This window comes from Choloepus didactylus, chromosome 9 (genome assembly GCF_015220235.1).
Source record: "Choloepus didactylus isolate mChoDid1 chromosome 9, mChoDid1.pri, whole genome shotgun sequence".
Taxonomy (NCBI): Eukaryota; Metazoa; Chordata; class Mammalia; order Pilosa; family Megalonychidae; genus Choloepus; species Choloepus didactylus.
In genome coordinates, this window is record NC_051315.1 from 87,314,312 (window position 1) to 87,334,033 (window position 19,722).

The 19,722-nt window shown below is 38.5% G+C and overlaps 1 protein-coding gene across 1 annotated transcript in view; it reads right to left on the reverse strand.

The window, feature by feature from the left end:
- STK17B (serine/threonine kinase 17b) overlaps nt 1–7,147 on the reverse strand; it is a 42,255-nt gene extending 35,108 nt beyond the window's left edge. The window contains exon 1 of the mRNA XM_037848868.1: nt 6,879–7,147. The gene's annotated coding sequence lies outside the window, so the exon portion shown is untranslated. The remainder of the gene's footprint in view (nt 1–6,878) is intronic.
- Nucleotides 7,148–19,722: the final 12,575 nt, after the last annotated feature.

Here is a 19,722-nt window from a genome sequence, read left to right on the forward strand (position 1 = left end):
TACAAGTTGCCAGGGGCAATGCACAATGGATGTAATGTTCCTGTTTAGGGAGACGAGAAAGTTTTAGTAATGGAAGGTGGTGAGGGTACCACAATATTGTGCATGTGATTAATCCCACTGAATGGTGACTGAGATGGGAAAGTTTATGTTTGTATATATGTTCCCACAATTAAAAACAAAAGACAAAGAAAGATCAACTAAAGAAACAATAAAAATTAAATGTTATACATGATCTTGGATGGGATTTAGCAAGGAAGGAGAAAAAGCTCAAAGGGACATTAATTGGGATACGAAAAATTGGAATATAGACTGTAAGCTTTATATCAATGTTAAATTTCTTGAACTTGATAACTGCACTTAAGGTAGTTACATAAGTAGATATCCTTTTCTCAGGAAATGTGCATAGCAGTATTAAGTGTTCCAGGAGTATCACATATATACAACCTACACTCAAGTGTTCAGAAAATGGACTGATGGATGGCTAGAGATAGATAGAAAGACTGATACTGCAAAGGTGGCAAAATGTTAAAACTAGTGGATCTGGGTATCTGGGGGTAGGGGAATGCTGGAGTTTTCTGAATGGGGTTTGTATTATTTTTGTAACTGTCCTGTAAGTTTGAAAGTATTTCAAAATAAAAATTATATATATATATATAATAAACTCATGTAGAATGATACTGGTACAGTGTTAGTGGTAAAGACATATCATGATTGTTCAAAAAATGAATATTACTAATATTCTGCCTAAAGATGATCTCTACAGAGTCACCTACTATGATTAAGTAGCTATAATCTCCCTGTTTCCATACACAAAATCTCTCTGAGATTCTGCCAGAGTACAGCTCTTGATTCTAAAACATTTACCTCAACTAGATTCCAGATTCTAAGATGTTTACCTCATGCAGTGATATATCAGCTACTAAGCGGTCAATTCTTAAGAACTCTATAGAACTAATATATGCCTTATGAATAAGTATTTTCTGCTCTCAATTTTCAAAAGAGTCAATATGGTTCTTGGATGTAGTCAAAGATTTTTTTTTAATTTTTATTCTAGAAACACATATATGACGTAAAATTTCCCTTTTTAAGCATCTTCACATATATAATTCAGTGCTGTTAATCACACTCACAATGTTGTGTTGTAGTAAAAAAGATTCATGTTCAATTAAGCATGATTTATAATAGTGAAAAAAAATCCAAAATCTTGTTGAATAAATGAACTCTAAAGTCCAACAATAGAAAAGTGGCTAAATAACATCTATATAACAGAATATTATATATTCAACACAAATTATGCTTTCAAAGAGTGATTTTATATCATATGTTTTTAAACTCATATAATAATAAATAAAAAAAAAGGAAGACACCAAACTTTATATACAGTATGATAATTATGTGAAAAATATAAAAGCAAACAGAAAACAAGACTAGGACATCCAAATATACCGATGAAAAGTTTGCTCATGCCTATTATTAAGTTAGATTAGAAGGAAAAAGAGTTTAGAATTTTTCTAAAGATTAAACTGGATAATGACAATATAGACATGACCATATAATCAATCTACTAATAGTATTTCCTAATACTGAACACTAGCTTGTGTTTAATTTTTACAATAAATACTGTAACACTCATCTGTACTGTTGGTCATCAAATGGAAAAATATGCCACAAGTATTTATTTGTATGACTACAGATGTGGCTGAGAACAGCCGTGGGCAACCAGTTTTTTAAATACATGTTAATGCAAAAATCATTTTTTGAATTATGACACATTTCTCTCTGACACTGAATGTGCTGAACAGAAGCCATGTCTCAGAAAAACAGAAAGCACATTTCTGACGACTGAACCCTATACTCATCTGCTTACTGCTAACATATCTACATTACAAACCGCTATAGAATTTCTCAAATTTGTTTTCCTGATATTTACTGTTACTTGAATCTGTTGTCACAGCCTAGCTTTTTTCACATTTCCTCTCATTTGCCCAGTTTTGCATATAATGTGGAACATGAATGTCACCTTTGTCCACCAAAACCTCCACAAATATCCAGTTGCCCTTCATATAAAACTTAATCCTTGGGTACATGAAAGTGATCAGCCAGCTCCCTGTTTCACCTTGTTGCATCTCCCTAAATTTCCCACCAAATTCTCTTCAACTCAACTTTAACAAATAATCCTCAGACCTTTTCTTATCTTCATAACCATAACTCATATGCCTATAACTGATTCTAAGTTATCACTCTGTCACGCTCCACTTGAAATCCATTGCATAACACTTTATCAGGCTATATTGGTTTAAAAAAAAAGACACTTGAAACAGTAAGAGGGTAAAAGAAGACAAGACACAATTAAGCTTTCAAATACACAGTATTACAAAGAATCTCAAACTTATTTTCAAAGTTTTTTTTTCATTAACTTCCATTACAACAATTCCAATAAGAATTCAGTATGGATCAGTGGAGGAAGGAAAAGAAGGAAATGTTAGGCTTGTTCTGGACCTTGACTTATTTGAAGGGAGAAAGCAAATGTGATATTAAAAAGCAAGACAAACACACAGACCCTGTAAGCCTTTAAATAGCTCTATTTTAAAAGTACTCATGATATTCATTTTGAAGTTATCAAATACAGTTTTATAAAAATGTAATACATGATAAACAATAAATGAAAACATCAAGAGAATTAAATTGTCTGCTTTGATTTCTTCATTAACTTCCCATTACCGACAAAGATAAGGTCTTTAGCATGGCACACAAAGTCCCCTGAGGCTGGGTATACCAGCTTCATTTCCTGCCACACTCATATCTTGCATTTTGCCTCCACATCTTTGTTTATACTTTTCTCTGTGTGGAACATTTTTCTACCTTTCCTTAAATGGCTAACTCTTCTTATGCATTCTTCATACCTCAATGCAGAATGTCACCTCCTTCAGGAAGCTTTACCTAAAACCCACAGGCTGGGTTAAATGCCTCCGTTTTATGTTTCAAATAGGAGGACCCTTAGCATACCTCTTTACCTTAACATGTTAGACTGAAATTTTGTTTGGTGTTTAAAGGGCACCAACTATTTATTTTGTGTCCAAGCTCCCAGCCTGGTGTCTGGTACCTGGTGAGAATTCAACAAAGGTTTGAAGAACTGAATTATAATAAGAATTACAAAATACAGCAAAAAGAATTTTTAGGTATGTCTCATGACTTCAAGAGGTTAGCAGAACTTGAGAGATCCATCTTGAAATTAAGTATTGGAGCTTCAAAGGCAACTAGTCCCTGCTTAATTGAATTTTTAGCTAAATAAAATAAGGGATATTGTAAATTGCTAAGAGAATTTCAGTGATAAACAAGGCAACTCCAAAGTCTGAAAACATGGATAAAATGTGTAATGCCAACACAGACCATCTATTTTTTATTTACCTGTCTTTCCTGACTAGGTGGCCACCTGTAAATACCAAAGTCAACTAAAAGCATCGATATTTTAAGAGCTACCTCAATCCGAAAATTCAGAAATGTCTATTAAAGATTGATAACCCTAGATCCTCATGAAGTAGATTCAAAAGACAACAGAATGCAAAGTAAGTGACAAGATTGCAGGGAAACAAGTTTCTACACAGGTACTTATTATAACCTCCAAGATTTCCCTAGGAATCGGAGAACTAGAGACTTATTTATCCAGCACCCATCAAAAATAAAGGAAGAACTTTCTTTTGGTGTGGCAGAAGTACCTATTTTTAATCAGTTACTTACCAGAAGTACACATTTGGTGTAGGGAGAAGGATAATGATTTTCAAAGCTTCAAGGAAGAAATTGTGGTCCTTATTATTTACTCTACTACTAGTTTTGTTTTGTTTGTTTTTAACATTGGATAGAAAGTATCAAGAATTTAATCCTTTGAAAACCACAACAGGAAGCCAGCTAACTGACTTCAGTCCAACTAGTCTAGCAAATATTATTCAAGAGCTGAGGTCTCAAGCAACAACCCCCAGGCCTAATTCTGTGCCAAAAGACAGTAAGGCCCTGGTGCCCTATCTTCCTACCTTCAGAATGAGAATGAAACCCTGTAATTGTGAACCAGAAGAGAAAGATGTTGAAAAACAGAAATATAATTGGCAAGAAACACACAGTGTCTGTCATTCATCAAATGGAAAATTAGGTTTCTGTTGTAAAATAAATTACTGTTTACTTAATGGCATTGCTGAAGTACAGTTTATTCAGTAAGTATTACAATGTATAATGGAATCTGAACGTTTAAGGATTAAAGAGGAAACTGTCATTTCACTATTAAAATTATGATTCTTAAATACTTAAGGTATAACTACGCCCTCTTTTGGGGAAGAAGTTGTAAAGGGTCAAGGGTGAATCAAAATATGTTGCATATGAATCTAAAACAAACTGCTTAGTTCACATATTTAAAATGGCATTGGAATTCAAGGTTAAATGTATTTGGAAAAAGGATAACTAAACCAAAGAAATAAAAAAAGTCAATAAAGTATGCTTTGAAAATTGCAAAACTTACTATGATATGCTTAGATTAAAATATGTGCTTGCAACTTGACTTACAAACACATTTCTTAAATTGAAATAGTCAAAGAAATATCCTTTGATAATAATTTATCACTAGACTAAAAGCTATTTAAAAATAAAATCATTAAATTTTGTCATCAATTTGTGGAAAACTAAAGCAACTGAATACACTTGAAATCTTCCCAAATGTATATAAAAGGTAGCACGTAAATGGCCATTAATGTTTCTGACACAATAAATACCCTTAAGATGCAAAAGAATTCTTAAAAAAAACAAGAATTGATCAAAATTCTTGAGAAACAGCAAGTGTAGAAGCACTGTTCTTCTTAGCTGCCAATTTTACATATAGGAAATATGCACTACAATACACTATACATTCAATTTTAAGGCAATTTAAGGATTAAGTGAAAGTGTTAGCTTTTGATTTGTTTCCTGAGCTTTAAATTAGGACTCTTAGATTAAAACAGGAAAATGTTGAAAAGGAAATTCTACCTTATAATTATGAAACAGCACCACTAAAAGCTTTTAAAATAAATTTAAACTTTCATTTAACACCAGCAAACCACTGAATGTGCAAGGTTAAAAATAAAATTTTAAGACTAAAAACATCTGCCATAAAATTCTGTATCTTCTTCAAATTTGTTTTTCATATACTGACACAGTGATCAATTAGTCAAGTCTCAACTTTTCTAAAAACTGATTCTATCTTAATCAATTTGTAATTCACTATTCATTGATTCCAATAGAAAATGCAACTACTCTATCAACACACAAAAAGGGAAAAGCCTTCAAATTATTACAGAAATGTTGCTTTTAAAACTTAAACACAGAAAAAAGATCTAAGATGTATAATGTGTATCTCAAATATAAAGCAGGTAATAAGAGCTCCAACTACTCAGTGGAGGAAGTTTGGGGGGGAAGCAGGTCTAGAACTTTAGGCGCTGCTTCTATGAACCAGCATTAAAAAAACAGATAACTCTATGAGTATGGGGTTTAATATTTATGAAACAAATGTTTTAGAAACTGTTGTAAACTACTTCTGAAGTTCACCATAAAACTACAAAATGGAATAACAATGAGAAAGTAGGTTTATCATCTTTTCCTTTAATAAAATGCTGCTTTTGGGCTCAAAAGGGTCTTATTTACAAAATGTCAGTTTTATATATGCTTCCACTTGCCCAATTATTTCTACAGTCGATCCTGTCTGCAGTGCACACAATCTCAAAGACTTGAGAACTTAAAGGGGCCACACCATATGAAACATCACTTCAAGGTACAGCATATCACTAATACCAGACACAGTGCATTGGAAAACAATCAGGGAATGTGACATTGGATCTAATGTGTTAAATATTTTTAAAATTTTATCAGAATATGGTTGGATTTTTAACTTATTTTTCTTTGCACATTGATGCCAGACAGATTCTAGTCCCATCAAGACAAATAGGAAGGACTGATAGCAGCTACCAGTTGCCTAAAGCCTCTTTCAACTTTGTATGTCTACTTATCATCCCTCTGTGGGAATTCGAATAAAGAGCTTTTCCCTGAAATAAAATAAAAAGCCTGGGGTAAACGTCAAAATCGTAGTCATCATGTAAGTGTATCGTTAGGGAGTGGGTCATATACACTAAGAGGTTTACAAGACATCAAAATAAGATCAGATGGCTGAAAGTCACTGAAACAGCTGTAATTCGTCTTGCTCTCTAGTCTCTGATTTCTTCTTAAGTGTTTACAGCAGTAACTGAAACGTCCCGCAGGATGAGCACAAACTTTCTCTAGGCACAAGGCAGCCATGGTCAGTACATGTCCACGAGTCCAGACGTGAACACGTCCTGTGCCCACACCACAGTTTGAACCCGGGGAGAACACGGAGTACCACGTCCATGCAACGTGGAAGACACGCAAGTGACCCGCCGCGAAGGGAGATCCGCGGGGCGCGACCACAGCAGGGAGAGTCTGGCCCGTCAGGCCGAGGGAGCGCACAGGCACAAGCACAGGCACAAAGACACACGGACACACAGACACACTGCCAAGGCTGAGAAGAGTGTTGGGAGGATCACGGGTCACCCCCCGCGCCAAACCCGAGGGGAACCAGGGACGCAAGACTCCAGCCGGAAAGCGGAGTGGGGCCTGCAGCAGTCGGGACACCTGAGAGACGACACAATCCCAGCCTACCTCCGCCAGGCCCGGGGTCCGAGGGGACCCCGGATCCACCCGCACCGCCTGGATTCCACGTCGGGAGCCCCCAAGTTCGGGGTCTCCGTACCGAGTGTGAGGAGGACTGGTTCAGGAGTTCGGAGTCGCAGCCCGGAGCCCACCCGCCAAGCCCAGCAGGGCCACGGACCCGCGAGGAGGGCACTCACCGCTCCGGCCGCAGAAGGTCCTCCCAGGGCTGCCCCCTCCGAGGGGGCTCCCGTCCAGATCCACGCCGGTGGCCACGACAGGACACGTTCTCCAGCTCTAGCCCGGTGAAGCGCCAGGTAGTTCCGAGCGTGGCAGGACCTTCTCGTACTTTTCCGGAAAAAGTTCGCCAGTTGTGACCTGGTCTCTATGAGATGATTCCCAACGACCACAACGAAGACGAGGACCGCAGCCTACAGTTGAGGTTTGAAAACTGCATTCGAGTCGCCGGGCAGTGCTTTTCGATAGATCCCGCCCCTCGATCGGAAAAGCCAATCAGAGCGCACCTGGAGGGCGTTGCTGTCACGTGACGGAGGGGGGGACGGCGCGCCGGCCGGCGGCGCGTGCTGCTAGGCGGGGCCCCAGCGGTGAGAGGGTGTGGCTCGCGCGGGCATGGCCGGAGCCTGGGCCGCGCTGATGGCAGGTGGGGCGCTCGGATGACGGCAGCGTGGGAGGGGCGAAGCGGGCGCTGCCGAGGCCACGCGCAGGGCTGTAACTGACTGGGTGCACCCATCGCAGCCTTCAGAGTGGCCGGTCCACGAGGTGCGAATAACTGAGATCGGGCAAAGGGAAGAGGCAAAGTTCGTCCAAGCTGCTTCTGACTCATCGCCAAACTTCTGTGCCTACCAAAAACCCGTTTTCTAACTCTACCCTGTCATCTTCCTTATGATCTGAATCCAAACCCCAAGTGTAGTTTACCACACCTCGGCAAACGTTCCTTGTAGTATCAACATCGCTTGGGGATTTACGGGGCCTGGGATGTGGAGCCAGTCCAGCGGGGAAAGGCTGCTCCAAAGAATGGTGTCCTTCTGAGGTATAGCTGAAGGCGATATAGGGAAAGTCCAGATATGATGAATTGCTGATTAACACAGTGTTAAGAGAAAAGATGAAAGCCTGCAGCAAATTACTCAGGATCTGTTTCCCCTTGAAGAGTATCAAAAAGTTGAAAGTTCTGTGTAAGACACAATGTATCTTTATTATTGAAGTTTGGTTGCAAAGTGTGTTTACAATAATCATAGAAAACTTGGGAAAAGAGATTGGGAGAAGAATCGTCCTCTTGATTTCAAAACTTTGACACTCAGGCAACATTTAAAGAGAAGGTTTTCTTGTTCTAGCCCACCAAGCCATGCAAATTCCCATCAAGTCCTCCTTTTGCTCTTCCCCACTGTAGTTTTCCCAAGACAAAGTCACAAAATGCATCATGGTCATTTAATGAGTGTGCTTGTTGTTACTTACACTGACTCATCTCAATTTAAGGTGTCCATCCCCTAAGCCTTGTGACTTGGAGAAGATTGCTTCCTTCTATCTAGTTTCTTATTACCAACAATTGAAGTCAATGTCAATCCATTAAAGTCAATGGATGAAAACTGAATAAAACCATATAGTGAAATGGACTTTTCAGCTATCAGTGTCTAAGAGTATGCACACCAGTGAGGCTGACATATCTGTTCTTTCATGAACATTCAGGAAAAAGTAACCCTCTCATGGTTCTCAGAGCCAGCAATAGAACTGGTAACCTCTAGCAATCGTAGAATTGTGTCATTACCATGTTTTATTTTGTGAGTTTTCTGTTGTTCAATCTCTGGACCTCCTCTATTCTAACATTTGATCAATTGTCAGCTCTTAGCAGTCTTCTTACACTCAATCTTCCTTCCCCTCTGTCATTAACTCAGTTTCACATCACTTCACAATTAGATGCAGACCTTTCTCTCCCCATCACATCTTTATACCAATCCTTTGCAATCACAATCCCTCTGCTCTAACAAACGAGCCTCTTAGGGAGCTTTTCATGTCTTGCATTTTCCTGCCTTTGCTTTGTCTCCAGCTTCTCCTCATCCTCCTCTTAAGCACGTGTTAATCAATTTCCAACTTTAAGAAGGTTTCCTTGTCTAGAAATCAGAAATCATTGCTAACTAATCCCTTCTACTCCCAAACTGATTACCTCGTTGCCCTAGGTTTCTAGGTGCTGGGCTTATACTTGTTCCATGGAGTCTCTCATACCCTTAACTAGATTAACGCATGTGCCCAATGTCACACTTGTCATTTAGAATTTATCACACTATCCCAAGTGTGCCCAATGTCACACTTGTCATCTAGAATTTATCACACTATCCCAAGGACATTTCACTACATTTGCTTGAGCTCAGGCATTGTGGCTCAAGGAACAAGGGATTTATGGTGTTTGGGAGGACACTGCACCAAATATGTCCTTTAGGTAAATCTGAGGAGTCAACAAATCCCTCCATCCCACCTTACCTTTCTAAATTCAACTATAGCCATGTCAAAGATGCATGTTCTCACTCTCATTCCCTTGAGTAGGAAATCGCCACATGACCTGATGGTCATTCAGTGGCCATTGCCTCTGACTACACAGTCCATTAAATTGAACCTCGAGTGCCACAAACTGACTAAGGGTGGTAGTCCTTGCCAATCACTTCACATGAGTTCACCACATATGACCAAGAATAGTGGGCCTTTTTGATCATGCCATGATATTCACCACATTCTCTCCAGGGAAGGTGATCCATCCTGATCAAACCAGCTCACCACATGCTGACCACATACCAATCAAGGAAGGTGATCCCCTTTCATCATGCATTTACTCCCCACAAATGCAGAGAAGGAAGGATGGAGCGCTGTACAGAGAAGAAGCTCCCAAGCTCAAAATTCCTGCCATTGATACATCCTCCCTTTGAAGAAAGCCTTACCAGTTATTGTTTATGTCCATGTGAAAAGACCAAAACAAGCATAATTGAATAAACCAGGAATTTGTGGCCAGGCTAAATGCAGCCAGACACAAGAAAGGCCAACAGTCTCTGAAGGGGCTTGGCTCAAACCTCCACAAAACAGGGATACCCATCTATGGAGACAGGCTCAGCCAAGTAAGTCTTCTCCCTGGAGGTAGGAGTGTTGGGCCTCCTTAATTGGAGGATGTCACAGTGCAATTATCCATGGTGCCTACAGCACAGCCCTCTTTTGGAAGCATTGGGAACCCCAGAGACTCTAGATGACCTTGCATCCCCTGACTTTCTTGGTAATATCCTAGACTGGTATCTTCCTCAAGGGGTAGCTCTTTTCTCTGAAGCACCCATAAATGACCAGGACATAGTCTGCCGAAAGAACCACCACAATTTATAGAGTATAATCTCCCAAAGTTGTCCATAAGAAATGTTAAGCAAGCCACATATGTAATTTTAAATGTTCTAGTAGCCAAAATTTAAAATGTAAAAAAAATGAAATGACTTTTATTGATGTGTTTAGTTGATCCCAATGTATTAGAAGTATTATCTCAACATAAAATCAATATAAAAATTATTAATGAGATTTTACATTTTTTTCATATTGTCTTAAATCTGATATGTATTTTGTACTGATAGCATGCTCAGTTTGAATGCAAATTTTCATCAGGAATGACTGGTGTGTGTTTAGATTTCATAAAATTTATGATTAAAAAAGCAGATTCACATACCTGTTTCAAACACATTAAAAGTTTTTCAGTAATTGAATAGAGTACTGGTTTTTTAATTTAAATTTAAATGAAGTAAAATTTAAAATTCAGTCACACTAGCCACATTTCAAGTGCTCAAGAGCCATGTGACTTGGTGGCTACCAGACTGGGAGCACAGATCTAAAGGTCTGGAGACTTGCCCACCAATTGCTCCTAAACCTCAAATTGTTTAATGCAATACTGCAGATACTGCAGGTTCTTGATAAGTCATAGCATTAGAGCTGTGTGAAGCTTCAAAAAGTCCTTAGGCTGCATGGTCCAATTCCCTTGTTTTACAAAGGAGAAAACCTAGAATAAGAGAAGTTAAAGGACTTGCAAAAGGTCACACAACTAATTGGTGACAGATCTGAGCAAGAATTTGGTTCTCTTGATTCTGAATCCTGAGGTCTTTTCACTTCATTACGTCAGAGACACATTTCAGAGAAAAAATATGATCATTAAATTTATTTGAATAATCACTTGAATGATATGAGCAAAGGAAAGCATAACTATATCCTAGTTGCATTTGCATAATCTGAGAAAAAACAGTACTTCCTAGAATATTTAAGTTACCTTCCTCCTCTGTGGTTTGGGCCTACAGGTTTAAACTGTTGGTCTCTCTTACCTTGGCCTGTCCCTGTTTCCTCTCCTTGGAACCACCTGACTATGCATTGACGAGCCTGCACCCAGAGCATCCGGCCACAATTTTCTGTCTGCAGCTGTCCTCTTCCAGCTGTCGACCACAATTTGTTTAAGGCTGTGCTTCACAGATTTCTTTATTTGCAAACCAAACTATTCAGTAGGAACTGCAGCAAAGTTGTAGAAGAACTGCTACCCTTCAGCCACAAACACATGGAACCCTCTCTGGGGCCCTGCCTCGTGAGAAGTTGTGAGAGAGAGGATGCATGTGTGGTTAAATGTGTGACATCAGACAGACCTGCTTTCAGATTCCAGTTCTGCCCATTCTTGTTTGTGTTAATCCTCAGTTTCCTCACCTGTAGGATGGGGGTAATAACAATATCTGCCTCTGTGAGATTTAAATGAGATAACACATACAAAGCACAGTACCCATCAAGAGTAAGCCCTCGATCCATACAAGATGTCATTATTTTCAATGGTTTGCAGGCTCCATGAGGAGGAGGAGTGCATATGCCTGGTTCACTATTAGACCCTATGACCTGCAAAATACTTAGTAGGTGCTAAGTAAATGTTTATTTAATGACTTTATAAGCTACATATGTTTCCCCACAAATCTTACAATTGCTGCTAAGAGTGAACATCTGATAAAAAATATGGTGAAGTCACCAGTAAGAAAAGGAGACAGAGAGAAGTGGCTTCATTCCCCTTGAGAATACATCCAGGTTCAAAATAAAGCTGCAAGATGGAAAAACAGTGAAGTCCAGGGGGCTATGTACAATAAAGAAATTTGTCACTAAGGTTTAAGGGGAAGTAGATATTGAGTGAAACAAAGAAATAAATATAGAGTGTAAAATTGTCACTAATTTGATTTGAGTAGATAAATGTCTGCTGGCTCCCCCCAACAAATCCAATCGTCTTTCATTCTCCTGCATATACCATGAAGCATGACCTGGTGTCACATTACCCAGAGTACATGGCAGGTAAGGAATAGCAAAGCTGCCAGGAGCAATTCAAGTGAATCATCTTAAAACAGGCAGTAACAGGTATAGATATGGCACAACTAACTTTTAACCCCTATCGATTTCCTCGTTGGGAGGGATCTTTGCCTTGACTGGTTCAAGGTGGCAGCAGGTATATCGAGAAGGCCAGTCTACTCTATTAATTGAGCCCTTTCATGGCATAAAATTCTTCACAGTGTGGAAAATGGTAATGTTACTGATTATCATATTATCCCTGACATTGAGAATATTCAAAGCATCTGAACTAAAAGAGCTCCCAATGGCCAAACCTGGAACAATTTCAGCAACAAAATAAAATAATATTGGATTACATAACCCAAAGTATAAAATAAATATTTATGAGTCCATACTAATATAAATAAATGAATGAATAAATTTTAAAATTGGGGGGAATGGAATAATCTCCCATGCAGAATTCCAAATAATTTTATGTAAATGCTCTGCCGTTAGGGAGGTGGAGCACATAAATCCTCTCCCTCAGTGTGGGCTGTGCATAGACACTTTCTTTGAAAGAGTACAGTATGAAAAGGGGAAAAAATACTGTAACTTTATAGTAGAGAAAACTGACAAACGCTGTCTCATCCAGGTGATCAAGTTGTAACACCAACAATGATAAGTCATATTGATAGTATTAACTAGATATGATGTTAATAATAATGTATCAGTATTCGTTCATTATTGTGACAAATGTACCATATTAACGTAAGATGCCATTAGAGGAAACTGGGTGTGGGGTTGTTATCTTTACAATAATTCTGTAAATCAAAACTGTTCTAAAATTAAAAGTTTATTAAAAAAAAAGAGTCTGCCATTACTTAGAATATGCAATTATAGAAATGTGGAATCAGAAATTAAAACTGGAAATAACTTTTGAGAACAAGAGGAGACAATGCTCAACAAAATAACCTAACCACAGTCTTGCCATTATTTTTCGCATTCTTTTCAAAACTCAGTTGTGTTAGTAATTTGATGCAGACTCAATCCTGTCAACCTCTGAGCAAAATTTCCAAGCCTTGGGTAAAAATATATGTGCTGGAATTGCAGAAAAGGATCCAATGAATTGTATATTTTGATACAATATATATCATCGAATTCAAATGGCAAAGTGAATCTCTCATTTAGCAGTTTTCAAACTATAGTAGAGAAACCTCAACACATTTTCAGGGAATCCTCAAGGTCAAAGTTATTTTCATAAAAATACTAAGATGATAGTTACCTTTTTCATTCTCATTCTCACAAGTGTATGATGGAATTTTCCAGAGGCTACAGAACGTGTGCTATTACAACAGCTTGATGTAGAAGCAGCTATGAGAATCCAACTGCTTCTGGTAAAATGGAAATTAAAGAGACTGAAAAAATGTAAAACAATGCCACCTTTATCGTTATTTTTTTTGTTGTTTAGGAAAATATAGCTTTATTTCATGAAACATGAAATATTTGTGTTAACATGTACATTTAACTATTTAGTAAGCTTTTACAGTAACTGAAACAATATTTTTAAAATTTCTAGGTTTTAGTTTCTAAATGGTAAATATTGATAAATATCACCTACATAAACAAAAGCTCTTTAACATCAGCAATTTTTATCATCATAAAAAGTTTGAGAACCATAAAGTTTGAGAACTACTGTTCTAATCATGCTGTTCTAATAATTGGGACATTTGTCACTCTCTGGGCCACCCCATATCTTAAACCCCTCCTGTAGTATTTAGAGAATTCCTCTCCTGTCAAGTCTAGAGTAGTGAAAGTGCCAAATACTCATGTTCCCAGCATCCCTTGTGGCCAGGGCAGGAGCAGTTGCCTTACGCTCCATCAACTATATGTACCCACTTGAGCTTTCGAATCTGGAGCAAGTGAGGCTGGGGCCATGAGCAACTCTCTGAGACATAAGTGGGAGTAGTAGGGACATGTGATCCTGGAGGCAGCAGTTTCTGTGGCACCTCCTGAGTCCATCACTAGAGGTGTGACCACAGCACAAGTTGCAGTATAGAATCACTCATTTTAGCAGTAGTGCTGTTTTTACCTGAGCAATTTGAGAACGTCACTGGTTTTCTTGTCCTCACCCTGGTTCTTCAGCTTGACTTTCCTTTTGATGAGCTACTCGCATCCTTTGGGTGCATTCCTTTTGAGCTCCAATCTATTAGAGATGCTTAATTATTTGCAATGAAGAACTGTGACTGATGTGACCAAACCGGGTTTCTTAGTTAACTTCTGTAGTTACACATAGCTTGACATCTTTCAACATCAGCCCTTCTGAAATTCTACAAATAAACCATGCTTCATTACAGGAAAGAAAAAGCAAAATAAATTTACCCTTTATCTGCTAGAGAAAGCAAACAGCTATGTAAATAAACTAAAACGTTTATCATTTTAAAAGATTAAAAAAAAATGGTGGTATTCTAGTCTAGCTATAAACTTTTGCCTAGACTTTGCAATTGTGATCCAACTTTCAACCAGCAGAGTGTAAGATTTTCATTGTTACTTCCCAGTTATTCAATTTCTATAAAATGGGAAAGAGACTCTGATGAGAATGACTGATGACGTCATGCCATATGCTTATAGCATTATAAATCATTTCAAGTACCTCCAGCTGTTCTGAGCCAATCAAAACAGAAATGTTCTAACACATTTGAGAGTATCTTGTTTTATAGAGTGCTTTAAAAAGGTATGAAAAGCATAGGAGATTTCAACTGTACCAACTTATCCAGAAAGAATTTTGATACTGGTTTCTATTAGGTTGTTTTCATTATTATGTAATGTGATATATAAAATAAAATGCTTTTCTGTTTGAGCTTCTAGGGCCTGGAATGATTCTGCCTTCTAGAATTTTGTCAGTAAATTTTGAAGAATTTTTATTCTAGCCATATTTTTGCTAGACTTCAAAGGTGAAAAGTGTGTCAGCCAGTTAGGTCTTTCAGATCTTCCCATTTCACACTAACTCAAATTATTAGGTACTCAAGTTTTGAATAGAAAAAGCATCATCTTTTACAATTGGAAAATGACCTCAGATTAAATGAAATGGTGTTTTGAAATAATTTAGGGAAAAGACACGAGAGAAGCAGTTCATTGCTTTTACCGTTGCTCTTTAGTAGTCAAGGTTTGAGTTTAGAAATTCCCAGATCTGCATTCTGATATTTCTACTGCTAATGTCTCAGAGGAAAGGTCTGTTTATAGTAGAAGCCAACAAAAAGCATAAATAAGCACAGCCCACCTTAAAAGAAGGTTGAAGAAGCAAAAACAGGCCCATGTAATGACCAATTATAACTTACTTCTTACAAGCTGAAATTTGAGGTTTTGAAGCACTTTACAGATGATTATCTTGGTTCACTTGACAGAAACTGCATAGACATAAAATTATTTGTCTCTTAGTCCTTCCTGTCTCTCACCCTGGGTTTTTTCTTTTTTCTTTTTCTCTTCTTACTAAGAACAGGAAATTGGAGGAATACAGATTTGATCAGTTCCCCTTTCTTCTTGTTCAGTTTCAGACCAGGCCAGAAGCACATTTATATTTGCCCAAATAAATTACACAATCAGAATAGGTTTGTTTTATATAGGATTTAATTATCTTTTAATCTTCCAACCTTTGAGTTCTTCTAACTCTATCTCTGAGAAGATTGCTCTTTAAAGTAAAACTAGGCCATACCTTTGAGACACTTTCCATTACCCATTGACCTAGAAAACTCCCCTTCTAGCAGCTCAGAACTGGGGAGGTCTAAAAAGCTTCTAGACCAGCCATGCATGCTAAATGTGCCATAGGATATATTAATATTAATAGCATTCAAGTCCTTAGAGCACTTTAGAGTTCATACAGAGCTTTCACATACAATATTTTATCTGCGCCTCGACAACCTCAAGATTATTGTCAACAAGGCCAGTATGATCACATTTTACAGATGAGAAAAGAGACCAAGAATTAAGTAATTATCCAACCAAGGTCAGGGCTCTAGAGCTGGGGATGGTGACCCCTCTGGGCCACCCTTAGAGAAAGGACTATGCAGAAAGCAAGATTATCTAACCTGCTTTCCCTCCTCTTCTCTCCTCTGTTTTTTCTGAAACATTATAGGAGGCTTTACAATAGAGCAGCCATGGACAATGGGGAGTGTTCCAGTTTGCTAATGCTGCCATCATGCAAAACACCAGAAATGGACTGGCTTTATAAAGGGGGTTTATTTGGTTACAAAGTTACAGTCTGAAGGCCATGAAAATGTCCAAATTAAGGCATCAACACAAGTATACTTTCACCAAAGAAAGGCCAATGGCATCCAGAAAACCTCTGTTAGCTGGGAAGGCACGTGGCTGGCATCTGCTGATCACAGGTTGTGTTCCAGCTCTACTCTCAGCTCCTCTGTATTCTTCATGGTGTCTCTCTTGGCTGCAGCAGTGAGCTTCTTCTGTCTGTGAACACTTTTATAGGACGCCAGTGATTCAATTAAGACCCACCTTGAATGGGTGGGATAACACCTTCATGGAAATTATCCAATCAAAATTCTTGCCCACAGTTGACTGAGTCACATCTCCATGGAACCATGATCAACACTAATATGTCTGCTCCCACAAGATTGCATCAAAGAATATGGCATTTAAGGGAACATAATACATCCAAACTGGCACAGGGAGGAAAGGAAAATTTAATTTGTCAGGAAGACCCACAGCCCTGATTGCTAGACAAGCTGAGCCCTGTGGCTATCTCACTTATATCACTAGGAGCCCTGATCTCACCCAAAGAATTGGTGCTCAAATCTCTTCCACTGGCTGGGCCTGCCCACAGCCAACTGCTGCCCTGGATGCCTGAGGTGGTTTTGGGTAGGATCAAAGAAAATCTGGCAGGTTTTACTCTGAAGTAATCAGATTTAACACAGAGCTAAGAATTCCAAACCAATAGCCAGGACTTTGAGGAAGATATTTAAGAGAAAGAATGTACTTGTACAAAGAAGTAATGACTTAATAGTGAGATGACAGAAGGAATGTTCTGAATAACATATGGGAATGCTTTTTTCATGCAAGATACTATGTATCTGTAATTTCATCTAATCCTTTGAACAGAACGTTGAGTAGGCATCATTATTCCTATTTCTCAGAGTTTGAGTGGCCTGCTTGAGGTCCATCAGGTAGTAAGTGGAGGCAGAATTTGAACACAGGCTACCAATTCTGTGTCCTTTCAGTATGCCAAACTATCCCCTAAATAGAGTTTACCTATTTGCATTTTTTATTTCCCGTCATGTCCCAACTCCATAACAAATCATCCAAACTCCCTAACTATGAGTTCGAATGGAAATCTACTTATTTGGCAGTCTCACTGCTAAGGAACAGGAAGGGAACGAAAAACTTCTGAGAAGCAGAATAGATGTGACAACATTCCTATGCGAGAAGGTTCTCTTGGCAGTGATTGTGACTTTTATGTATACTCTGTAATTACTCTGGATGTTATAAGATTGCAACGGCAGGATAGTGCGGGAGCTCTCCCTCTGCTCTTCCAAAGGCCAGTTCCTTTTCCACCTTCAGTTCTCAGCTTACATGTCGCATCTTCTGGGAGCCTTTCCCTGTTAGTCTCGTTCCCTGTTCTTTCCTTGCTCTTCATAGCACTTCTTATCACAATTAGTAATTATGGATTTATTTGTTTATTGCCTGTCTTTTATGTGAGATTGTAAATGTCCCATGACTGTTTCATTTATCAATATTTCTCCAGCACCTATCATGGTGCCTGGCACGAGGTAGCAACTCAATAAACTTGATTGAATGGATGAATAGATGGATGGATGGATCATTCCCAGAGTAGTTTCCGTATGGACCTGAGGAAGTAGGTGAGTTGGTGCTCTGATCTAGAGAAGACTGAATGACTTTTGGGGCCAGGGGAGGTCAATCACCTTTCTCTACAAATAGGCCTGAGGTCTGAGGGCCTCCAAAAGGTATGAGGCCAGGCCACAGTAACAGAAAGGGGATGGGAAGTCACATACACTGAGGAGTAACCAAGTAAAAAGCAATGTGCTAGATGCACATTATCTTATTTAATGTGCTGGAGGAAGGAGTTATCCCTATTTTACAAATGAAAAAGTGAGACTGAGGTTGTCAAAAGTGACACGAGTGAGTGGCAGGATATGGAGTCACATCTGTCACACTTTAAAAGTCATGCTTTTTTTGTTGTTGTTAAAGCAAACTGTTTATCTAAATTGTTTTGTATTGAGCTGCAATTTACATATTAAAAGTGCATGTATTTTAAGTTTAAAGACTGACATTTTTAGTCCTCCCATCCCAGAAGTTTCCTTACACTTCTTGCTGGACAATATGCCCAGGGCAACCACTGTTCTGACTTTTGTCATTACAGGCCACTGTTGCCTGCTTTTAAATTTTATATTGATGGAATCTCGTGTGTGTCCTCTTTTGTGTCAGACCTTTTTTGTCTGTGAGATTCATCTACACTGTTGTGTGTAGCAGTAGTTAATTCTTTTTCATCTCTGAGTTACATTCTAATTAATTAATGTAATCACAATTTATTTATTCTACTACTGCTATATATTTGTGTTCTTTCCAGTTTTATGAATAAAGTGCTATGAACATTTTTGAATATGTCTTATGGTGGACATAAGCACTTGTTTCTATTGGGTATACCCTCAGAAGGGAAATTGCTGTCATAGATATATTTATGTTTGGCTTTAGTAGATGCTGACAAAGTTTTTCAAAGTGGTTACTTCAATTTACCCTCTCCCCAGCAATGCATGAGAATCCTATTGCTCCACATCCCTGTCAACTCTTGCTATTTTCAGTCCTCTCAATTTTAGTCAGAGCCACAGGAAGAGCTTTTACCCCTTTGGTCAGAGCCATAGAGACCTATAGCAGAGGGGAGAACAAGGCCTTGTCAAGGTCAGCCCACAATTCAAGCATCGAAACAGGACTTTTTCAGGTTAAGGTAAGTATGTGCTAACCTGGAAGTCAATGGAACCCAGAAGACAAAAGAAAAGATGCCACCATGTGTGTTGCCATGTGACAGAAAAGCCAAGGACCAATGATCGCTGGTAGCCAGCCCCAGAACATCACAGTCTCCTGAGAGAAAACATCACCTAGCCGATGCCTCGTTTTGGATTCTCCCAGCCTCAAAATCACGAGCAATGAATTCCCATTGTTTAAGCCAACCCATTTCATGGTATTTGTTTTAGCAGCTGAGAAACTGAAACAATCATATTATTAACAATCACATTTGGTAAATTATTGTTATGCTTGGCTTAAATGATAAATTTAGTTAATAATGTGAAATTGAAAAATTGAGACGATAGTACAGAAGTTTCTCATTTACTGCTCACTCAGTTTCCTCTGTAATTAATATCCTACATTAATGTGCTAATTTTGTTACAATAATGAACGAATATTGAAACCTTATTATTAAGTGAAGTCCACACTTTATTCAGATTTCCTTAGCATTTACGTAATGTCCTTTTCCTGTTCCAGGATCCCATCCAGGAAACCACATTACATGTATTAGTCCTGTCTCCTTAGGCTCCTCTTGGCTATGAGAGTTTCTCTGACTTTCCATGTTTTCGATGACCTTGGCAGTTTTGAGGAGTACTGGTGAGGTATTTTGTAGAATGTCCCTGTGTTGGGATTTGTATGACATGTATCTCATGATTAGATTTGGATTATGGGTAGGAAGACCCCAGAGGTAAAGTGCCA